Source organism: Rhincodon typus, chromosome 22 (assembly GCF_021869965.1).
Source record: "Rhincodon typus isolate 14 chromosome 22, sRhiTyp1.1, whole genome shotgun sequence".
Taxonomy (NCBI): domain Eukaryota; kingdom Metazoa; phylum Chordata; class Chondrichthyes; order Orectolobiformes; family Rhincodontidae; genus Rhincodon; species Rhincodon typus.
Genome location: NC_063353.1, coordinates 7,975,113 through 7,998,788, shown reverse-complemented (window position 1 = coordinate 7,998,788; position 23,676 = coordinate 7,975,113). Strand labels below are relative to the sequence as shown.

Sequence of the window (23,676 nt, the reverse complement as noted above, 5' to 3'; positions counted from 1 at the left end):
GAGTGTAGGTAGGGAGTTAGGAAGGGGATAGGTCAGTCCAGGGAGGACGGACAGGTCAAGGGGGTGGGATGAGGTTGGTCGGTAGGAGATGGAGGTGCGGCTTGGGGTGGGAGGAGGGGATAGGTGGGAGGAAGAACAGGTTAGGGAGGCAGGGACGAGTTGGACTGGTTTTGGGATGCGGTGGGGGGAGGGGAGATTTTGAAACTTGTGAAATCCACATTGATACCATTGGGTTGCAGGGTTCCCAAGCGGAATATGAGTTGCTGTTCCTGCAACCTTCGGGTGGCATCGTTGTGGCACTGCAGGAGGCCCAGGATGGACATGTCGTCTGAGGAATGGGAGGGGGAGTTGAAATGGTTCGCGACTGGGAGGTGCAGTTGTTTGTTGCGAACCGAGCGTAAGTGTTCTGCAAAGCGGTCCCCGAGTCTCCGCTTGGTTTCCCCGATGTAGAGGAAGCCACACCGGGTACAGCGGATGCAGTATACCACATTGGCAGATGTGCAGGTGAACATCTGCTTGATGTGGAAAGTCTTCTTGGGGCCTGGGATGGGGGTGAGGGAGGAGGTATGGGGGCAGGTGTAGCACTTCCTGCGGTTGCAGGGAAAAGTGCCGGGTGTGGTGGAGCTGGAGGGGAGTGTGGAGCGGACAAGGGAGTCACGGAGAGAGTTGTCCCTCCGGAAAGCAGATAAAGGTGGGGAGGGAAAGATGTCTTTGGTGGTGGGGTCGGATTGCAGATGGTGGAAGTGTCGGACGTCACATCCGCCACCGCCGGGTTCCCCACTTCCGGGACAGCAAGCACCATCGCTGCCGTTGCCACCGACACTGAAGTCGCGACCACCCTCACCGCTACTGCCGCCGCCTACCCCGTTCCTCCTACCTCCGACGCCGGTCCGCCCATCACCGACGCGGACGCAACTCCACCCACCGCCGGCACAACTCCGCCCACCGCCGACACCGGCACAACTCCGCCCACCGCCGACGACGCTCCGCCCACAGCCGACGCCGACACAGCTCCGCCCACAGCCGACGCCGACACAGCTCCGCCCACAGCCGACGCCGACGTAGCTCCGCCCACCACCTCCACAGCCAGCAGCTCCAGAGGAGACAGCAGCACCCAGCCCTGCCGAGTGTTCACCATCCCCCCAGACCTACCCCTTACTGAGGACGAACGGTCAGTCCTCAGTAAAGGGCTCACCTTTGTCCCCCTCCACCCACAGATCAACGAATACCGCTCACGCTTGGACATAGAGCAGTTTTTCCGCCGCCTCCGCCTCCACGCTTACTTCTTTAACTGTGAACCTAACCCTCCCTCTACTGACCCCTTCTCCCGCTTCCAACACACCCCCTCCTCCTGGACACCACCCCAAGGCCTCCTACCCTCCCTCGACCTCTTCATCTCCAACTGCCGTCGAGACATCAATCGCCTCAACCTCTCCACCCCTCTCACCCACTCCAACCTCTCCCCCGCAGAACGTGCAGCCCTCCGCTCCCTCCGCTCCAATCCCAACCTCACCATAAAACCCGCGGACAAGGGAGGTGCAGTTGTAGTATGGCGCACTGACCTCTACATCGCCGAGGCCGGACGCCAACTCTCCGACACCTCCTCCTACCGCCCCCTTGATCATGACCCCACCCCTGAGCACCAAACCATCATCTCGCAAACCATCCACAACCTCATCACCTCAGGTGACCTCCCACCCACGGCCTCCAACCTCATCGTTCCCCAACCTCGCACTGCCCGCTTCTATCTCCTTCCCAAAATCCACAAACCTGAATGCCCTGGTCGACCCATTGTCTCCGCTTGGCCTGCTGTGTTCATCCAGCCCTGCACCTTGTTGTCTCTAACGTTCTGGAGACCTGGCTTCAAATCCTGCCACAGCAGATTGTGAAATTTGAATTGAACAAAATATCTGGAATTACAAGCATAATGATGAGGATGTATCCCTTGCCGATTGTCATGAAGGTACATCTGGTTCGCTAATGTCCTTTAGGGGGAGAAACTTGGTCTAGTCTGACCTACATGTGACTCCAGACCCACAGCAATGTGGTGGCCTCCTAACTACCTTCTGACCAAATTCTGGACTAACCAACACATCCTCATCCCATGAATAAATAAGAAAAAGACAGAATGCCTGGTCAGGTTCTGTTTTCTTGCAGAGGACAGACCCCTGCTTTTAGCTACTTATTAAATGATGCGAAAGAGATTTCAAAGGAACTGTTGATTTGTGATAATCTGTTGTACACTATCACACAAAGTCAAAATTAACCGCTGTGCAATTTGTTGAAATCTTTAAACTAAAAAGCACAGAGAACTTGAGCATATGACACTCCCTCAATCTTCATTATTACATTCTCATGTTGACTGTTGAGCTGGTTTCAAGAGGTTTTACTTTCTGAGGACATTAAGCAGTCTTTGTCACAAAATGATATCACTTATCACAGCTGTTTAAAGTAAATGAGGAATCAATGTACATCATTGCCTGTCGAGAGACCGATGGGATTGGTGTAATAAGAACCCAAAAAACTGCAGATGCTGTAAATCAGAAACAAAAACAGAAATTGCCAGAAAAGCTTAGCAGGTCTGGCAGCATCTGTGAAGAGAAATCAGAGTTAACGTTTCATAACAACATAAGAACTAGGAGCAGGAGTAGGCTGTCCGGCCCTTCGAGCCTGCTCCGCCATTCAATAAGATCATGGCTGATCTTTTCATGGACTCAGATCCACTTACCCGCGTTCTCACCGTATCCCTTAATTCCTTTATTGTTCAAAAAAATATCCACCTTATCTTTAAAAACTTTCACTGAAGTAGCGTCAACTACTTCACTGGGCAAGGAATTCCATAGATTAATAACCCTCTGGGTGAAGAAGTTCCTTCTCAATTCAGTCCTAAATCTGCTCCCTCTAATCTTGAGGCTATGCCCTCTTGTCCTAGCTTCACCTGCCAGTGGAAACATCCTCTCTACTTCTATCTTATCTATACCCTTCATAATTTTATACGTTTCTATACGATCCCCCCTCAATCTTCTGAATTCCAATGAATATAATCCCAATCTACTCAGTCTCTCCTCATAAGCCAGCCCCCTCAACTCTGGAATCAACCTCGTGAACCTCCTTGGCACCCCCTCCAGTCGGGTGACTCTTCCTCATGACTGATGGTATCTGGGAAAATATTGGTTTATTTGCAGAAGATAGGGTGGGGGGAGGGGTTAAGGAATAAACGACAGATGGGGATAGAGCCCCACTGATGTAATGCTGGTTTCCCACTGTACAATTTTATGCTGTACTGAAATCAATGATGAATAATATTGAGCAGGTGTAAATTGACCTACCACTCAAACCCATAGGGTTTTGTGCTACAGCTAGTTTAAAATAACCACCACCAACCCCCTGGACCTCTGCCCAGCCCCACCCCACCCATTCACCATGACCGGAGTTTGTAATTCAGTTCGAACAGCAAGCCAGAAGCAGCACTTTGTGTTTTTAATTCCCACGTGTTTTTGCCACGCTACATTGATAAGTTTGTCATTGCATTTAATTAATTAACATCTAAGCAACTGCAGCAACAGTAACCATTCCTCCTCATCCTTCTTGACCTTATTGCAGCTTTTGCTGTGGCTGCCTGCATCATCATTCTCGAGCACCTCTCCACCCTCATCCAGTGAGGTGGGACTGTTCTCAGCATGTTCCATGCTTACCTATCTAATCTCGACCAGACAATCGTCTGCCTTTCCTTCTCTTTCCACTCACATTACTCCCTCTGGTGCCCTCCAGAGACCTATCATTGACCACCTCCTGTGTCCCATCTTCATGCTTCCTCTTGGAGACAACATCAGAAGAGGTACTGTCAGTTCCCCACACGTACACTGATAACACCCAGCACTCTCAACCCCTCTGCTATTTCACCACTTGTCTGACATCCATGGGCAGAATCCTATTCCACCTGAGTTTTGGAGAGGGTGAAGCCATTGGCCTTCAATCTCCATTCCCCTGCTAGTAACTCTCTCCCTTTCCCTGGCGGAACCAGGCTGTTCATAAACTTGGTGTCAAATTTGACCCAGAGAGGAGCTTCCCACTGCATAACTGTCATCATGAAGACCATTATTTCTACCTCCATGAAATGGCCCCACTCTATTCCAGCCTCAGCTCAGCTAAAACCCTCGTCCATGTCTTTGTTACCTCTCTACCTGACCATTCCAACGTATTCCTGGACTACATCCCACATTCTACTGCTTGTAATTTTGAGGTATCAATAGTTCTCACCTGTAGCCAAACTCTCACTGAGTCCTGTTCATCCAACCATCCTGTGCTTGCTGACCTTCATTGGTACCCTGTTAACAAGTGCTTTGACTGTAAGTTTTTTGCCCTTTCTTCAAATCTTTCCCACTACCTCGCTCCCTCCCTAGCTCTCTAACCTCCTCCCCACAATCCCCACTCCAAGGTATATAAGCTTATCCGAATCTAGCCCCTTGGACATCTCCAATGTAATCACTCCTCCATTGGGTTGCCATAGTATCGGCTGCCTAGCCCTGATGCACTGGAATTCCCTCCCTAAATCTCTCCATTCCTGTAACCATGTCTAGCTTGTTCCTAAAAAAAACCTATTTCTTTAACCGAGTTTTTAGTCATCTGCTGTAAAAGTACCTTAAATGATTGGTATCAAATCCTTTCTTTCTCACAAAATGCCTTGAGACTTTTCATTATCTAAAGATGCTATATAAAGAGATAACAAGGTGTAGAGCTGGATGAACACAGCAGGCCAAGCAGCATCAGAGGAGCAGGAAGGCTGACGTTTCGGGCCTAGACCCTTCTTCAGAAAGCAGTTCCTACTATCTCTGATGCTATATAAATCCAAGTTTCCCAACAACCCTCAACATTAGATCAAGTTAACATAAAGCAGACATTTTCTTAAATAAACAACATCACAAAGGAATGTTGAATCCATTGGTGGAACACCCAACCATTTCTAAAGAAGCTACTGGAACCTGCAAACTAGTAACCAGACAAAAGGGAAAGATAATACTGGACCAGTGGACATACCTGTACGGGTAATTTCACTTGGGCAATGACTAAACAGACAGTATTGCAACTCCTTCATATGCAGTACTATGAGTCTGCCAATTGAACTGAATATCTGATTCTACGCCAGTTGGACAATATGTCAGAGTTTTTTTGTGTTACTGTTGAAAATGACTTTTTCCTCACAGTCCACAAGAGGATCGCTGATGGCTTGTCCTCTATGAAATGGTTTCTGGTATATTTTATGGTTTCATATATGTTATATCGTCCAAGTGCTGTTTAGTGATTCTGTCACAAGTTTAGGGGTTGGCATTTGCTCACAAGAAAGATCGAAGCTTCTTTCCCTACCAGAAACCATTTCATAGAAGACAAGCCATCAGCGATCCTCTTGTGGACTGTGAGGAAAAAGTCATTTTCAACAGTAACACAAAAAAACTCTGACATATTGTCCAACTGGCGTAGAATCAGATATTCAGTTCAATTGGCAGACTCATAGTACTGCATATGAAGGAGTTGCAATACTGTCTGTTTAGTCATTGCCCAAGTGAAATTACCCGTACAGGTATGTCCACTGGTCCAGTATTATATTTCCCTTTTGTCTGGTTACTAGTTTGCAGGTTCCAGTAGCTTCTTTAGAAATGGTTGGGTGTTCCACCAATGGATTCAACATTCCTTTGTGATGTTGTTTATTTAAGAAAATGTCTGCTTTATGTTAACTTGATCTGCTTTATGTTAACTTGATCTAGTTGTTTTTATCCTAATTGTTGGTGGTTTCTGAAATGCTGATGGGTGATTGAATTGTTTATAGAAGAACGTGTCTGTTTCTGCATCCCTTCTAGGAATCATGAATGACAAAATCTAGCAGCTAGCTAATGTAAATGATGCCTTTCTATTTGGAAAGGTTCTCAAGCATTACAAACAAATAGCCCAACAATTCATTAACTGAGCAAACAAAAGAGAACAAAGGTGAAATCTCTCAAACCCATTGCAGCAGCTCATCAATTTACTTTTATAGCACTTAGGTTATAAAACATATTTGGTGAGTTGAAATGAGGATTTAAAATCATTGTGTAAAATAACTACCAGTTAAGTATTACATATCATTAAAATGAAGGAATATGCATCTAACAACTGCATTTTTATAGCTTTGGAACCCATAAAATGCTTCTGAAGTGCAATCACTGTTAGGTAGACAAATGTGAAACCCAACATTTGGAGATGTTAAAGCAGCAATTGAAATGAACAACCATTTGATATGAGGCTGTATTTGCTGCAGAAACAATGTTGGTCAAAAATAATAGGAGAAATGATTGTTCTTGTTTGAACAGCAGGAGTTAGATACAAAGTCCAGGTTGGTTTGTCAAGACAGTATCAAGGGAAGACTATTATTAGAGGTGCCACGCTTTTGTTGAGACCTTAAACCGAAGATTCAAATAACCAGCGAGGTAATAGCAAGGTAGTACAGATGCTGGAAATCTGAAATGCACACAGAAAGTAGTTCCTACTATCTCTGCACACAAAGTGCTGGAGAAGCTCAACAGTCAGCAGCATCTAGTAGGAGAGAAACCGAGTTAGCATTTTGAGTTCAATCATTCCGAAAAATAGGTCAGGCTGGAAAAGTAACGATTTGTATGCAGTTAGAAAGGGGTGGGGGGTGGGAAGGAGTGCAGGTGGAGCAAGTGGAACGACAGTAAGGGTGCGAAATGAGATGAATGATGAGCAGTTTTAATGCCACTGGTTGATGTTGGACTGTTGACTAAGCACACAGAAGAACTCCACCCTGGATTTATGGACCCTTGGTCAATTTGGATGACTAAAGGGTATTATTCAAAGTCATTTAAAACTCTTGTTTTACATTTCTTAAAAATAGCATCTTTCAGATGATATGCTTACAGCTTTGTTTACATTATTATGAAATTACTGTGGAATGTATTTCATTTACAATCTCAGTTAATTATTGGGCACTATCTTTCAGGTAGTGCACTAAGGGAGGAATGTTCAGCATTGCAAGATCTATTAGAAACGTTCAAAGTTTACTTAATTACCAATCGACAGCGTTTAGTATTTTAATACAGTCACAGGTCCCTGAGAACACTCTATTGCTTTCATGTTGCAAATGCATTGCAACAATCTCTGTATAATCCAGGTATTAACGTAATTAAAAAGAAGGATTTGCATTTATATAGCACCTTTCACAAGCTCGGTGTTCCAAAGTGCTTTAAAGACAACAAAAAGCTTTTGTTGTGGAGTCACTGTTTGAATTCGGGACTCACGCCCAATATGAGAATTTACTGAATAGTCTGCTCTGGTAAGGTTGTTTAATGGGTGAACATTAGGCTGGATGTCAGAGGGAAGTCTGCAGTTATTCTTCTGCTCTGGCACTTAGTGTCTGCTTGCAAAGGCAGATGGGCAGCAACTTGACACTGGTGAAGGCCGTGAAACCCAGTGCTGGCCAGCCTCCATTGGCACACAGCTGGCATCAAAGAGTTGCTGTGCCTTCATTAAAATGAAACTTTCAGCCCATTCCTTTTATTTTGTTACCTTACTCAGCTGAATTCAAAGAAACAGAAACAGCTTTAGGGTAGGTTTAGACTCGAGTGTAGGATGAGCCATTGACTGACCATTGCTGTACCCCTGTAGTCCCACTTTACCCCAGTAAGGACTGCATCCCATTGACGCCATTTGCTTGAAATGGCACATCTACAAATGTGGCATTGCCATGGCAAGTTTGTATAGTGACATCTCCTTGGGTATTCACTCCTTCCCACTGCAACAAATGTCCAGTGCCACCTCGGATCATAGAATCCCTACAATGTGGAAGCAGGCCATTTGGCCCATCGAATCCACATAGACCCGCTGAAGAGCATCCCACGCCTAACCTATCCCTGTAACCCAGCATTTCACGTGGCTAATCCATCTAGCCTGCATGTCCCTGGACACTATGGGCAATTTAGCATGGCCAATCCACCCTAACCTGCACATCTTTGGACGGTGGAAGGAAATCAGAGCCCCCAGAGGGGGCTCTTGCAGACACAGGGAGAATGTGCAAAATCCACACAGACAGTCACCCGAGGGTGGAATCGTACCCAGGTCCCTGGTGCTGTGAGGCATCAGTGCTAACCCACTGAGCCACCATGCCTCCCTCCTACATTAAAAAGCAGTGCAAGTCACAGAGACTTTCAGCGTGCACTGAAAACTGTGTGTGCTAAGGGAGCAGTGTGGCTCACACATAGGCTGAAAGACCTATCTCAGTGCAGAAGCTGTGTGCGAGGAAAGTGATGTGAAGCAGACAGATGTGAATGCAAAGCGACTCCGCACTAACATACCAAGCCAAGAGCCATATGGTGAATCCTGTGTCGATGCATGAGATGTGTGGGCGCGGTGTTCCCAAAGTGAACTGGCAGAAGCCTGCAAACCGTAAGAGTTCCTAGGCTTGGAAGCAAATTGTTGAAGAGCTGAAGTGGTGTCAGAATTGGTCCGAGAGCAGGCTGTGTTGAGGCTGCTGGTTTGCTGATTTGCGCAGATGAAGGCTTAATGAGGATGATGGCCATACAGCATGCAAGAATATAGTCACGTGGAGAAACAATTCCATGGTGGCATTTGGTAAGCTCCATTTGCCAGGTGTCTGCTCTGATTTGCATTTTGGGAATTTGCATAGAGATAGTAAGAACTGCCGATGCTGGAGTCTGAGATAACAAGGTGTGGAGCTGAAGGAATGCAGCAAGCCAGGCAGCATCAGAGGAGCAGGAAAGCTGACATTTCAGGTCGTGACCCTTCTTCAGAAATCTTATTTGGGAATTTGCATCATGTTGTTGCTTAGGCAAGGAGAGGAGAATCTCCAGATCCGGATTCTGATTTCTTTAAAATCAGTATTTACCCACCCCATCTCGCCATCGCTCACACCACTCCTGGAAAGGAAAAGACCTCCCAAAGAGATTGTCGTGTGTTAAAGAGTGAATGAGTAAATCAAGACAACAGCGCTATCTATGGTTGATGGATGTGGTTTGCTGCTTATTCTCAACAAATAGAGAAGAATGTCAGACTTAATCAGAGGAAATATTTCCTTGTTAGTCAAAATGGACTATGTTTCAATAAAAGTTACTCAGTTTTAAAAAAGTGTAGATCGTGGGATCCAGAACTGTGCAATGATGCACATGTATTCCTGAAGGGTGTGGGCTCACAAATTCACCTTTTAAATATGTTACATTCCCTGAGGATATTGAGGATGAGAGTGCGAATCATTCTGTAATCTTTTGTTAAACAGCCATGGGCTTTTATGTTTGGCGTTGTTTGAGTTGCTTCACACCAGAAAGGTACTCAAGGCTGGATGTTACAAGGGCTTTTCTCCTGGGGGAGGGGAATGCAATCTATTGTTTATTTTCTTTCCTGACTCCGTCCAACTTGTCCCAGGTACGAAATAAATCCAATTCAAATTGAGACTGAAGCTAACTACAGCTCTATTGTTTACCGTACAATAAAGGGTTTTGATGATGAGAACATGTGATTCCTGGCCTATATAAAACCACTCCTGCACACTCAACACACACTATCCTCTCAAATTTTCTTCCCCAGTTGCAACCTCCTTCAAAAGACCCTGGCTACTGACAGCAAGAAATTGACACTGAAGTAGCGAGTTGAACTTTACGAGAAATTGGCTAGCTGTCAATTTCAGTGAGATTCGTGTAGAGCTTCGCTTGGGGCGCCATTGTGTGATTTCTCGTACTATTGTCCAAGCCTCACCTGATTACTGATGTACCACACAGTTACCCAGTGCCCCACTTTTTCCTCTTGCTGGAGTTAATGTATTTGCCATTGCTGGGATTTCCTGGGCTTCCCAGCACAGAGCCATTTTTAAAGCCCAACCACACACTCAGTCAAACACTGCTAGCCACGAATTACTCTTCATCATGCATATGGTTTAAGAGGAGCCCAAAAAAATCCTTGTCAAGGAGCATAGGTGGGATGGCTGACACTTCATTGTAAATACAAGTGCACATCCATTTTTAAAACCAATCTACGCAGGTTGCCCATCCTTGCCAAGGTCCCAGTTTAGAACTCAGCCTAAGGAGTACAACTCTTTCCCCAGTGCCCAATGTAGCTGAATATCTTCCCATCATTCAATGTAGGAGCCTCTCATATGGAAAATCTTCAAGTTTTGAGGAAGTTCAGCAATTAGCAAAAGGGAAAAGCATGCTAACAAAAGATGCATTGGATTCCAGGAACAGACTGCTTGCCTTTTGAACAGCAACAAATTTACAGTGTCATTGAGTAATCAACTCAGATCTGTTGGAACCAGGTCTCAATGAAATCCTGTCTGGTTTGTTAAAACTGACACAGCAGTGATCTATGACTGGAGATGATTGAGGGCATCAGGTTCCTGGGAGTGACGATCGCCAACAATCTGTCCTGGTCCATCCACATCGATGAGACAGTCAAGAAAGCACATCAAGTCCCCCGCTTCCTCAGGAGGCTAAGGAAATTCGGGATGTCCACAAGGACTCTTACCAATTTTTATAGATACCCCATAGAAAGCATCCTGTCTGGATGCATCATAGCTTGGCATGGCAACTGCTCTTCCCAAGGCTGCAAGAAACTAAAGAGAGTTGAAGGTGATGTTCCTCCTGCTCAATGCCCTCAGCAGTACCTTGCCAAGTTCTGTATGACATGGGCAGTGGTGAAATAAGTGGTAGAATCGGTCAAGATGTTGCACGAGGCCCATCTCAACATCGAGATTATCTCACCGCTGCCCCGCATCGCTGCATACTAAGCTCCCCGACTGTATACCTTATACACTCACGACTATGTGGCCAAATTCCGCCCCAACTCCATTTAGGAATTTGCTGATGACACCACCCGTTGTAGGTTGGATCTCAAGCAACAACAAGACAGAGTACAGGAAAGAGATTGAGTGCTTAGCGGCATAGTGTAATGACAACAATCTCTCCATCAATGTCAGCAAAATGAACGAGTTAGTCATTGACTTCAGGAAACAGTGTGGAGGGCACGTCCCTGTCTGCATTAGTGGTGCTGAGGTAAAGATGGTCAAGAGCGTCAAGTTCCTGGGAGTGATGATCACCAACAATCTGTCCTGGCCCACCCACGTCAATGCAATGGTTAAGAAAGCACAACAAAGAATTCTTACCAATTTTTACAGATGCACCATTGAAAGTATTCTATCTGAATGCATCACAGTGTGGTTTGGCAACTGCTGTTCTCAAGACTGCAAGAAACCACAGAGAGTAGTGAACACATTGTGCAAACCAGCCTTCTTTCCATTGAATCCATCTACACTTCCCGCTGCCTCAGGAAAGCAGCCGACATAATCAAAGACGCCTCCCACTCCAGTTATACTCTCTTCCATCCTCTTCTGTTGGGCAGAAGATATATAATTTTGAAGACGTGTACAAACAGAATCAAGAACAGCTTCTTCCCTGAGGTTATCAGACTTTTGAACAGACCTCTCAAATGTTAATGTTGATCTCTCTCTCTGCACTTTCACTTCGGCTGTAACATTGTATTTTGCACTCTGTTCTGCTATGCACTTTGTATGGTACGATCGGGGTGGATAGCACGCAAAACAACACTTTTCACTGTATCGCGGTGCAGTTGACAACAATAAATCAAATTAAATGAAATCTGGTATGCTTTTCCCAAGTAGCAAGGTGAGATTCTTGCTAGGAAGTGATTAGTTTATGACTGTTCCTTATACCGTTTGTTAACAACCCGGCTTTGCACGGATTCTCCTCAAACTCCCCAATAAACTATCCATTAGGAAAACTGGCCATGGAAACCTGAGTAAGTTTGTTTCAGGTTCAACTTGGCTGTTGCTCCAGGAGATCCATCTTGGCCATGGACAAACTGTAGAGCAGGGCATGATCCACTAATACCAGCCACACGTACCCTTCCACCCTGGATGTTGGCACTCATCATTTCAAGGGGTCATCGCCACCATTCTGGAATCCTCCAGTGCGCTGTGCCCTATGAGGGCAGATTGGTCTAGCGAAGAACACCAGCATTTCAGTATTGCAGTTTGCTTGTTCCTTTCTTCCTTCACTGTCTGACAAGCCCATACCTTCCCTTACACATCTCTGAATTACAACTTCATCTCCCAACATTACCCCCTCAGCCTCAGTCCTGTGTTGAGTCAGGACTTCACCTGACAAAGGAGCAGTGCTCTGAAAGCGTGTGATTTCAAACAAACCTGTTGGATTATAACCTGGTGTCTTGTGACTTTTGACTGTGTTAGTTGTGCCAACCATCATGCTGTACTCTCTCCATCACTGCCATTTCCAAGCCAAGACAAATCTGACTATCAGTGACCACCCTACAGTAGTATCCCAAGTCCTCCCATGCACTATTGCCTGTCTCCCATCCATGTTAAATTCCCCTAATTAACGATTACTGTCCACCCTGTATGGAAACATGTTGCCTTCAATCCCCATGATTGACTCCCCCCCCACCCCATCTCTTGTCCCCCCACCCACTCACCAACATTCATGGAACTGACTCCCAGGACTGACCATGCCACATCCCACCAGATGCCAGTCCCTAACCAATGATTGACCAGACCTCGGATTTCAAGACTAGGGGGCCACATTTTTAAGGTGAGAGGAGAGAGATTTAAAAAAGACATGAGGGGCAAATTTTTTACACAGAGGGTGGCTTGTGTGTGGAATGAACTCCTGAGGAACTGGTGGATGTGGACACAATTACAACATTTAAAAGACACTTGGATAAGTACACAAATAGGAATGGTTTGCTGGGAAATGGGCCAGGAGCAGGCAGGTGAGATTAGTTTAGTTTGGGATTATGTTCAGCGTGGACTGGATGGATGGAAGTGTCTGTTTCCATGCTGTATGACTCTATGACTATGACTATTTGATCTTTGGCAAGATGCTGTCATTGATTTAGCTACCTTTTCGCAAAGTTAATCCTAATCAATATCGTCAATAGATATTTGCTAAAAGACTAACTGAGAATCGCATAAGAGCAGGAGAGTGTGAATTCTTTCTTTCCACCTCTTTAGGAACATTCAGTCCCTTCTCTGAATCTCATCGAGTCATAGAATATCACAGCGCAGAAAGACGCCCTTTGGCACATCATGTCCTTGCTAGTTATTGTGCACTAGTCCACTCTAATCCTGTTTCCAAGCACTTTACCCATAGCTGTGTACACTATGGCATTTCAAGTGTTAACCTAAATACTTCTTAAACGTTGAATTGGTTCCTGCCTCTACCACCCTTTCATGCAGTGAGTTCCAGATACCAACCACCCTCTGGGTGAAAAGATTTCACCTTAAATCCCCTCTAAGACTCCTGCACCTCGCTTTAAATTTATGCCCTCGGTAAGTGACCCCTCTACTAAGGGAAAGCGTTTATATTTACTGACCCAATTATGCATCTTCATAATTTTGTACACCTCAGTCAGGACAACGCTCAGCTTCTCTGCTCTAGGGAAGATAATCGCAGCCTATCCAGTCTCTTTTCAAGGCTCAATCACTCCATCGCAGGCCTTATCCTGTCGAATCTCCTCTGTACCTTCTCTAGTGCATCACATCTTTCCTATTGTGTGATAACCAGAACTTTTTTTTTGTTCACTCGTGAGACATAGGCAAGGTTGGCTGGGTCAGTGTTTATTGCCTGTCCCTAGCTGCCCTTGAGAAGGTGGGGGGGTGCTGCCTTCTTGAACTGCTGCAGTCCATGTGCTGTAGGTAGACCCACACAATGCCGTTAGGGGAGGCAATTTCAGGAATTTGACCCAGTAACATGAAGGAATGGCAATAATTTTCCAAGTCAGGATGGAGAATGGCTTGAATGAGAACTTGCAGGCAATGGTGTTCCCATGTATCTGCTGCCCTTGTCCTTCTAGATGGAAGTGGTCGTGTGTTTGGAAGGTGATGTTTGAGGACCTTTGGTGAATTTCTGCAATGTGGATAATACACACTGCTGCTACTGAGTGTAGGTGGTGAAGGGAGTGGATGCTTGTGGATGTGGTGCCAATCAAGCGGGCTGCTTTGTCCTGGATGGTGTCAAGCTTCTTGAGTGTTGCTGGAACTGCACCAATCCAGACAAGTGGGGAGTGTTCCATCCACTCCCGACTTATTGCTTAGTAGATGGTGGACAGGCTTTGGGAAGTCAGGAGGTGAGGTACTATCTGCAGTATTCCTAGCCTCTGAACCCCTCTTATAGCCACTGTGTTTCTGTGGTGAGTCCAGTTGAGTTTCCAGTCAATGTTAACGCCAGGATGTTGATAGTGGGGAGTTCTGCACAGAATACTCTAGCTATTGCTTAACTAACATCCTGTACAGTTTCATCATAACCTCCCATGTCTTGTATTCAATGTTGTAGCTAATAAAGGCAAGTATCCCTTATGCCTTCTTAACCATTCTATCCACTTGTCCTGCTACCTTCAAGGATCTATACAAAGTCCCATCAGCAAAGTCCCATCATTCATTGTGTTCTCCCTGGCCCTGTTAGTCATCCCAGAATCAAGAACTTCACACTTTTCCACATTAAGCTCCATCTAACCAGTCTGTTCTTATCTTCCTGTCATCTGAAGCTAAGAATATCTGCTACCCTTACCTGGTCTGATGTACATGTGACTCCCTGTCTGACAACGTTGTGGTTGACTCTTTACTTCCTTTTTGATATTGAGGGATGGGCAATAAATTCTGAATAAGCCGGTGACACCCACATCCCATGAAGAAATAATCAAATAAAGATTGTTTGTCCTCAGTTACAGACAGCATTTCAAAGCCTGTTTGAGAATGAGACCCACCTCAGAGCATTGTATGTGGGAAAGGGTTAACATATTTCAAAATGTATGACACTGAAAACTTACGACCAAATAAAAGCTTTGATTACGTCTGAAATTTTAACTTGTAGACCAGGGTTTCTCATAAACTCTCCATGTTTACATACTCGCCTTTGCTAGATTAAGTATCATTCACAAATTCAATTTGACTGCGGTAATAAACTTGAGTGCTTCACAGATAATGTAAAATCATCTGCTCAGTCTATCTGGATGTTTCCAGAAATGGCATAAATGTATTTCCTTCTAATCAACATAGAACATAGAACTGCGCAGCACTGGAATGGGACCCCTTCTGCCAACCTTGCTCCATATCCCTCCATTCCTTGCATATTCATGTGCTTATCTAAAAGTCCCTTGAATGCCCCTACTGTGTTCGCTTCCACCATCACCCCTGGCATTGTGTTCCAGATTCCTACCACTCTCGGCATAAAAAAACTTGCCCCTTGCATCTCCTTTGAACTTTCCCCGTCTTACCTTAACTGCATGTCCTCTAGTATTAGAAATTTCAACTCGGAAAAAGGATTCTCACCGACAACCCTATCTGTGCATCTCATAATTTTATCGAATTCTGTCAAGTCTCCCTTAGCCTCTGCTGCTCCAGAGAAAACAACCTGAGAAAGATATGCTGGTTTGCATATATTGGCATGCCTAATACAGTAATTGTTCTTGTCTTGTCTTCACTTTGTGGAATCATAGACCATTTGACGCATTGTGTCCATGCTAGCTCTCTACAGGCATTCAGTTAGTCCCACGCCATGGCCCTTTTTCCCTTAACCATGAAATTATTGTCTTTTCAGATATTCATTCCCTGTTGGAAACTATAGTTGAATTAATCTCCATGACACTTACAAGCCATTACTTCCTGATCCTGAATGCTCACTTTGTCACCAAGATTTTCATCATGTCACTGTTGATCCTTTTGCCAGTCACCTTAAACTTGTGCTCTCTGGTTCTCAACTGTTCCACTAATGGGAATAGTTACTATCTATATACCTTGTCTGGACTCCTGATTCTGCATTCCTATCATCAAATCTCCTCTCAGCCCTCCCTGAGAGAAACAATCCCAACTTCTCTAATCTGTTCATTGAACAGTTCCTGGAGACTTCCCTTTAATCCTTTCTGCTCCACCTTTGAAACCATTACGTCCTTCTTAAAGTGTAACACTCTGAATTAGACTCAATCATCTACTTGGAGAGGGGAGCCGGTGTCTTCTAAAGGTTCACCATAATTTCTGTTCTTTTGTAGTCCAATCCCCTGAGAGAAAAGATAGTCTCATTAGCATTGAATATACCAACATACACAGTTGCTGGGGGAGACTCCAGTGTGAAAATATCTTCGGGAGCTGCCCAGCATTGCCCAATCCTGTCCCAATAGCCTGGCGAGGTGCCATCCCAGTAGGCATCCTGCATGGTTCTGGTATAATAAAGCAAAGAACTATGGATGTTGGAGATCTGAAACGAAATCAGAAATTGCTGGAGGAACTTAGCAGGTCTGATAGCATCAGTGGGAAGGAAGCAGAGTTCATGTTTCGAGTCCAGTGACTCTTCATCAGAACAGACAGCAGCTAGAAAAATATGGGATTTATTGCTGAAGAGAGTTGGAGTGTTGGGGGCAGGGGCAGGGAGAGGATAGTAGACAGGTGGAGATGGAGCCCTGAGCAAGAGACAGACAAAGAGATATAAAAGGGGGTAGGTAAATGAGGTGATTATGAAAAGCAGACCAGGATAGAAGAGAAGCTGAATAAGTGATAAAAAGAGCGGAGGATAACAGAGAATGGGTAGGCTATACTGAAAGCAAACCTTGTGATGTGATAATAGGCCGTGAAGGGGCTGAAAATAGCTGTGCTAAAAGCAATCCATGTCATAACAGGACTGGGTGTGAGGTTGGGTAAGAAAAACCATAGAAGGATGGAATCAGGATCTAAAATTATTGAACTGGATGTTGAGTCCTAAGCAGAAAATGAGATGTTGGGTCTAGAAGCTTGCGTTGAGCCTTGCTGGAACACTGCAGCAGGGAACACGGTGGTGTGTTAAAGTCGGGGAGGCAACTGGAAGCTCAGGATAATTTTTACAGACTTTGAGCTGTGGGGACCTGATCATTGGCTGTGGGAGCATAGACTTTTGGAAAGAGCATTGTTGCCTTGGGCCTGTTTGTTGTCTTCAACAGTAAAATATTAACCAAGTGTAAGGAATTGAAGGGGGAGAAACATCAGAGGTAATTGCAGTAATGACAGTAGAGGATATAAACATAAAGCTATTATACGTGACCTCCCGCAACACTGAGAAAACAACATCCATTTTAATAAGGTTTGCCATTAATATTTTGGATCAATTCTTCATCCAGCTCCTTCTTCTTTAGTGACTGACATAACAGTCTGTGCACATTCTACTTCTTCAATGTAAGAGGCAGTTGGGTTATATACCTGGCCATCTATTGAAAGGTTGAATCAAGTTGTTATCATAGCATATCTGACAGTGTATTTGTGACATGAGACAGAACACGGTATAACTTCATACATTGTCATGTTATGTACTGCATATCATTTGTGTAACTACTACAACTGTGTCACATCAGGCGCTAAAGATAACAGCGAAGATAACAAACTGAGGAATGCCCCTGTAGTAAGTGTATATAAGCTAAACATTTGAGCAGGGATGGTAATGACAGTAACGTAGCCAGACATTAGGAACTATAGTAATTGAAACTATGTCCTCAGCACCAACTTCATTCAATGTTTCATATCCAAACTGGATCACAGAGCTGCAGTTATTGATATATTCTCCTTAAATAACATTTACAGAAGGGTTAGCATATATTTTGTTGAGGGAGGGAATGGGGTGGGTGTTGTAATAAGTATGGTTACTTTTAGATATGGTTTATGGACAACAATGGGTAGCACAGTGGCTCAGTGGTTAGCACTGCTGCCTCACAGCACCAAGGACCCAGGTTTCATTCCACCCTCGGGCGACTGCATGGAGTTTGCACATTCTCCCCGTTTCTGCGTAGGTTTCTGCCAGATGTTTCCTGCCACAGACCAAAGATGTGCAAGTTAGGTGGATTAGCTCTGCTAAATTGCCCATAGTTTCAGGGATGTGCGGGCTAGGTGGATCATTCATGGGAAATGCAAGGTTACAGGGATAGGGTAGGGGGATGGGTATGGGTGGTATGCTCTTCAGAGGGTTGGTGTGGACTTATTTGGCCAGATGGCCTGCTTCCACACGGTGGGGATTCTACGATGAACTTGCATTTATGTATGTTTTTTACCCCTTCGATTGAATGTGGGTACAACAGGTAAGGTTAGCTTTTGGGAGCAGAATGCTAAATGCCCTCGAATTGAGTTGCAGTCAGTTAAGAGTCAACCACATTGCTGCGGGTCTGGGCAATTGTTGTTACAACAATTCCTAAGCCTCATAGGCCCCGCGACTTTCAATTCCAAATATATTTATTATTAGTCAGTTCTGAATTGAATTTAAATTCCACCAGCTGCAATGATAAGAAATTGAGTCCATGTGCCCACAGCATTAACTTGGATCTCTGTTCTATTGTCTTCCCAAAGGCATTGCATTTTTAATAGTGCAAAGTATTTCAATGTGTTTCACAGGAATGGTATCAAAGAAAACTTAACACCGAGGTGCAAAAGGAGTCATTTGAACTGGTGAGGTCGGATTGAAGGTACATGGTCAAAGGTGGGGAGGAGGAAGTGAGAGTATTAAAGAGAAGGGTTCTTTTAGGTAGGGGTTTCAAGAATGTGGGACCTAGGTATGCCAGTGGTGATGTGATGAAAATCAGGATGAGGAAGACGCCAGGAATTTTTTGTTGGGATTTAGTTTTATGACAGTGCTAGATTCTGTTTAATTTCTTTTAAATTTGATTTCCTTCCTGTTTAAGAAAGCAAATATCCCAACGAAGCATCTGACAGAACAGTACTTTCAGAATTTCTGCTTTAAGCTGTCACCATTTTAACGTTGAGTTTTTCAGTGCCGATTTCACATGTTTTGAAACATCTTCCCCCTGATTGTTTATCATTCAAGACAAAACGCTGTGACTTGCAGAGAGACCCAGGAACAAAACCCCGAATTACACTCAGATTGCCAAAGGAGATACTGATCGTGCAGGAAATGGCTGTCTCAGCAGTGACCAGCATTAAAACACAAGGCAAAGCTGTTTAAGATCACCCTAACATAGCCTGACAGTTATTACGTAAATAACTCCAGCAGATATTTATTTAACTGTACATTATAAAATGCAATGCAATTTCGTGAAGTCAACATTCTGTCCCAAGCAAAACAAAGGTCAATTTGGTACAGTGAGGGAAGCTTCTCATGGTTGGAGTCATGCTTGACGCACAGCAAGATGTTCGGGGTTACTTAAGGTCAGTCAGTAGTGTCCAAGGCCATCAGTGCTGGAGTTATTCATTCATCTTCAGCTGCTTCATCAAAACCTCACTCCTTCGTGAGGTCAGGTATGGGATAACTAATGAATGATCATGGCATTGTCACCCTCCTGCCACTTCTCTGGTAATAAGTAGCTGTACTGCAGGGCCTGGGCAACATGCACTCTTAGGCTGCCAAGTATCAAGTGACAATACAATACGATAATAGGCCATTCAGCCCCAACCTGTGGCACAGTGGCTCAGTGGTTAGCACCACTGGCTCACAGTGCTAGGGACCCGGGTTCAATTCCAACCTCGGGTGACTGTCTGTGTGGAGTTTGCACATTCTCCCTGTGTCTGCATGGGTTTTTCTCTGGGTGCTCCCACAGTCCAAAGATGTGCAGGTTAGTTGGATTAGCTGTGGTAAATTGCCCATAGTTTCCAGGGATGCGCAGACTACGTGGGTTAGCCATGGGAATGCAGGGTTACAGGGATGGGGTGGTCTCTGGAGGGTCAGTGTGGACTCGGTGGGCCAAATAGACTGCTTCCATACTGTAGGAATTCTATGATTCTAACCTGAGAACATTATGGCCTTACCCACCTGTGATACTGATTTTAATCTTTTATTAACCTGAATGTCTTGATCTTTCTAATCCTCCATATTCAAAAATGTAGGCAATACATTCTTTAGTGAAATACCCACTCGCATTTATGTATATATTCCACTTTTGCTGTTTCATGTGCTACTATTTCTCCATGCCATCATCTCCTCAATACCTCCCACCTTCCAGCACTCTTCTCCCCCAGTAAAAAACATATCCCCACTGTGAACAAAACACAGACTCAACCAATCTAGGTTCAACCCCAAATTTCAACAATTTGTAAAAATGCCGTAAATCTGTAACAAGCACAGAGAAGGGTGGGGAAACTCAGCAGGTCTCGCAGCATCTGTGGAGGGAGAAGAACAGAGTTTCTTCAGTTCTGAAGAAGTCATACTGGACACGAACTATTGATTTTGTTTCTCTGTCCATAGCTGCTGCCAGACCTGTTGAGTTTCTCCAGCATTCTCTGGGCTAGTTGTAAACCCCCAGCCTGTGACTGACCATTCATCTGAAATTTTACCCTGACACCCCTTTAATATTTCACCGACTGTATTTTCTGTTATATTGGAGGGTTGATATCAGGGCTGTTGGCTTTGGCCTGTATGCGCGACAGCATCTTTGTTACATCTCATAACCAATAACATTTAGCAGTTAGACTTAAATTGGTACTGACTGATATCTGAGATGAAAGGGTTATCATTTGAGGAAAGGTTATAGAGCCAGAGAGTCATTCAGCACAGAAACAGACGCTTCGATCCATCTAGTCCGTGCCGAACATAATCCCAAACTAGACTAGTCCCACCTGCCTGCGCCTGGTCCATTTTCAACCATTTCTATTCACGAACTTATCTAAGTGTCTTTTAAATGCTGTAAGTGTACCCACATCCACCACTTCCTCAGGAACTTCATTCCACACGCGAACCATTCTCAAAAATATTTGCCTCTCATATCTTTTTAAAAATCTTCCTCCTGTCACCTTAAAAATGTGCCCCCTAGTTTTGAAATTCTCCATCCTAGGGAAAAGACAACTACCATAAACTCCATCTATACCCCTCATTATTTTATAGATTCTATAAGGTCACCTCTCAACTTCCTGTGCTCCACTGAAGAAAGCCCTAGTCTATACCCAGCAACATCCTGGTAAATCTCTTCTGACCCTCCTTCCTGTAACTGGGTGATCAGAATTGGACATGGTACTCCAGAAGAAACCTCACCAACATCCTGTACAACCTCAACATGACTTCCCAACTCCTATACTCAAAGGACTAAGCAATGAAGGCAAGCGTGCCGAAGGCGTTTTTAGCTATCCTGTTTATATTTGAGGCAAACTTCAAAGAATTATGTACCTGCGCCCCTAGGTCCCTCTGTTCTATAACATTACCCAATGCCTAACATTAATAGTATAAACCCTACCCTTGTTTGTTGTACAAAAATGCAAAACCTCGCACTTATCCAAATTGAATTCCATCTGCCATTTTTCAGCCCATTGACCTATTTGATCACGATCCCTTTGTAATCTTAGAAAACCCTGTTCACTGTCTCCTATGCCACTAATTTTGGTGTTGTCTGCTCACTTACTAACCATGCCTTTGATATTCTCATCCAAATCGTTTATATAAATGACAAACAAAAGCGGACCCAGAGCCAATCCCTGTGGAACATCGCTGGTGATGCGCCTCCAGTTCAGTTGGACACATCGCACCCGTATCCATCAAAGTCTAGAAGAATGGGAGGGATCTTATTGAATCCTGTAAAATCCTGAGGGGACTTAACAATGTGGTTACTGTAAGGATGCTTTCCCATGTGGGAGAGATTAATACTGGAAGACACAATTTAAAGACAAGGGGGTCTCCAATTTGTGGCAGAAATGAGGAGTTTTTTTGTTTGTCCTGAGGGTGGTGAGTTTACTATTCTCTTCTGAAAGAGCAGTGGACTTGGGGTTGTTGAATACTTTTCAGACAGAGGTAGATAGAATCGCCACTCTCAAAGGAGTCGATGGTTCCTAGGGGAGGTGAGATTGGAGTTGAGGCTCCAGTCAAAGCAGTAGATCGCAGTGACTTCTCACCTGGATGGTTTTACCCATAACCTGGAATGCTTACCTGTCTTGGGCTGTTTCCAAATACCAGCCCCTCTCAGGGAACAAGGACTAGCAGGTATCATGGGTAGTCAGGTATGTGGAGTCATCAGGTCAGCCATGGGCACGCAGGCTGGAGGGGCAGAATGGCCCACTCCTCCTCCTAATTCTTATATTTACATGCACATACGCTCTTATAGATTGTGCAATGTTAGTAAAATGCTGCTTTTGTAAACTTTACTTCTGCGCTAACCCTATCATTCAGTATTAAAATACCAGTGTAATGGATTTACTTTTGAATAGTTCCATCAAGCAGTCAGCAGAACCAAGATGGGCCAAATGGCTTCCTTCTGTGCACCTGCAACTTCATCTCAATGCGAGGTTGAAGCATGAAACATCATCTCTGTATCTGGCCAGTTCAATCCCTTTCTAATTGTGACGGCCTCTATCAGTGAGCTCTTGTCTTTTTTTCAGAGAAAAGAGTCCCAGCCTGTTCACTCCTGTTACTGAGCAATTTCATATGATTACTTTGTACGTTTGCGAATTTCCTTTTCGTTACTGCAATTGGTAGAACAGAACAAAGTTATGTCAATGGCCATCTTGTTTTGAGTTCATTTATAAGTTGTGAGCAAGGTTGGCATTTATTGAGTGAACCACCTTCTTGAACCAGTGTAGTCCATGTGATGAAGTTACACCAAACATTTTGTGAGGAAGGGAGTTCAAGGGTATTCGTCAAGCAATGGGAAAGAATGGTAATTTAGTTCAAATTCAGGATAGTGTGTAGTTTGGAAGGATACTTACAGGTGCTGGGGGTCCAATGTGACTTCTGGCCTTGTTTCAAGGCAGCAGAGATCATGGTTTTGAAAGGAGGTTTGGTGAGTTGCTGCTGTGCTCCCTGCAGACAGTACACACAACCACCACCTGTGTTTGAGCTGGTGAATGAAATACCAAATAAGCTCCCTGTAAAAACTGATACACTTCTCCAAGAAGCCCTCTATAAAAACCAACACATTCCCCCAGGAGTCCCCTGTAAACACTGACACATTCCCCCAGGAGCCCCCTGTAAACACTGACACATTCCCCCGGGAGCCCCCTGTAAACACTGACTCAATCCCCCTGGAAGCCCCTGTAAACACTGACACATTCCCCCTGGGAGCCCCCTGTAAACAATGACACATTGCCCCAGGAGCCCCCTGTAAACACTGACACATTCCCCCTGGGAGCCCCTGTAAACACTGACACATTCCCCCTGGGAGCCCCTGTAAACACTGACACATTCCCCCTGGGAGCCCCGTGTAAACACTGGCACATTCTCCCAGGAGCCCCCTTAAACACTGACACATTCCCCCTGGGAGCCCCCTGTAAACACTGACACATTCCCCCGGGAGCCCCCTTAAACACTGACACATTCCCCCCGGGAGCCCCGTGTAAACACTGGCATATTCTCCCAGGAGCCCCCTTAAACACTGACAGATTTCCCCGGGAGCCCCCTTAAACACTGACACATTCCCCCTGGGAGCCCCGTGTAAACACTGGCACATTCTCCCAGGAGCCCCCTTAAACACTGACACATTCCCCCAGGAGCCCCCTGTAAACAATGACACATTCCCCCAGGAGCCCCCTGTAAACACTGACACATTCCCTCGGGAGCCCCGTGTAAACTCTGGCACATTCCTCTGGGAACCCCCTGTAAACACTGACACATTTCTCTGGGAGCCCCCTGTAAATACTGACACATTCCTCTGGGAACCTCCTGTAAATACTGACACATTCCTCTGGGAGCCCCCTGTAAATACTGA

The 23,676-nt window shown here is 44.9% G+C and overlaps 1 protein-coding gene across 1 annotated transcript in view; it reads left to right on the top strand.

The window, feature by feature from the left end:
* Positions 1–23,676, top strand: part of pde3a (phosphodiesterase 3A, cGMP-inhibited) — a 453,119-nt gene that overhangs the window by 373,071 nt on the left and 56,372 nt on the right. The gene's annotated exons all lie outside the window — the stretch shown is intronic.